The sequence below is a fragment of the Sinocyclocheilus rhinocerous genome, unplaced genomic scaffold (assembly GCF_001515625.1).
Source record: "Sinocyclocheilus rhinocerous isolate Xijiao unplaced genomic scaffold, SAMN03320098_v1.1 scaffold1198, whole genome shotgun sequence".
NCBI classification, from domain to species: domain Eukaryota; kingdom Metazoa; phylum Chordata; class Actinopteri; order Cypriniformes; family Cyprinidae; genus Sinocyclocheilus; species Sinocyclocheilus rhinocerous.
This window is the reverse complement of record NW_015649585.1, coordinates 278,424-280,134: the sequence shown is the minus strand read 5'-3', so window position 1 is coordinate 280,134 and position 1,711 is coordinate 278,424.

The following is a 1,711-nucleotide window of genomic DNA, read 5'->3' as shown; positions in this document are numbered from 1 at the left end:
TTTGCTGGTTTATGCTGGTCCTTTGCTGGTTTATGCTGGTCCTTTGCTGGTTTAAACCGGTCCTTTGCTGGTTCATGCTGGTCCTTTGCTGGTTTATGCTGGTCCTTTGCTGGTTTAAACCGGTCCTTTGCTGGTTCATGCTGGTCCTTTGCTGGTTTATGCTGGTCCTTTTGCTGGTTTATGATGGTCCTTTTGCTGGTTTATGATGGTCCTTTTACTGGTTTATGCTGGTCATGTGCTGGCAAAGGACCAGCTTAAACCAGCAAAGGACCAGCATAAACCAGCAAATGACCAGCATAAACCAGCAAAGGACCAGCTTAAACCAGCATCCCAGCGTCAAAACATACCTAACCAGCATATGCTGGTTTTTTCAACAGGGACAAACAAAAATCTCACTTGATTATTACAATTAATGGCAAAATGAATGTTTGGAAATGTAAACTGATATTTCCTATTGACACACTACAGCAAAAGATAGAAATAACTGACTAAAAAACATTTTTTTAGCTCGTGAGAATACTAGTGCTCTAATAAATTTGGCCACCACTGTAAATGGCACACTGTTATAAATTAGGAAACCGTAATATGTGAAGAGTTTACAGTCTGGATGAAGGTAGCAGATGTGGGAAATGACGTCGGACACATTTAGGTGAAGAACTATCAAGAATCTCTCTGTCAGGGACTTGTGTTTAATGTTAATGTATGACTAAAAGAGCTGACTATTCCTCGGTGTTTTGTATTTTATTCACAACCTGGACTGGAGTGACTCGGAGGGTCATGAGGACGTGTCTTCTTTCGGTTCAAGCGTGACGAGGCCCTGAAGTCTCAGAAGAGGAGAACATGAATTCTGTGAATTCATCTCGTGTGTGACAGCAGGACAACACTGGAGGAGAAAGAACGTGTAAGATGAAGCTACTTTTTCATCGTCCTTGAAGGATGTTGTGACGGAGTTGGTGTTTTATGTTGAAGTGAATTATTTGATTTCCAAATCTAGAAGACCTACTGTACATTTTGGTTGAAGTCAACATGAAATGGCATTCAAAATCTATTTTACTTTTGCAAAGTGACGTTTCTGAGTGAAGCAGGATATTTGTTTTATCCAACCCAATATCACGAGAAAACGTTTTACCAGGTGGAAATTAATACAATGTGATTTGTAGAAAAACTTTTTTTTTTTTTATCCATCCCTAACAAGATCATACAAATTATGAATCAGATCGTACAAATTCTCCACAAGACTGCCATTTTTAAATCGGGAATTGATTAGTAAAAAGTCATGTTCACCCTCCTGAGTATTTTAACGTATCACTTTGTCTTCAGATTGAAAGATTGTTAAAAAGCTGTGTTAGCTACAACAGTAACTCTGAAATAAATATATTAAATAACTTAAATGTCCTTGTCAAGTAACTGAAAATAAGTGGAAGTACTAAAATTACTAAAACAAAAACTGAAATAAATATCAATTAAAGCTAAAAAGAAATATTAAAAAAGAAACTATAACATAAACACTTAAAATTAATAAAATGTTAAACAAAAATACAAAAACGGAAAGTTTTTAATTAAAATAAAATATAATTGAAAATATTAATAAATACTATAATAGTGTATATATACTATTTTATTAATACTATATATTAATATTATATAACAACACTAAAATAAAAGATTGTTATATATACAGTATATATATATATATATATATATATATATA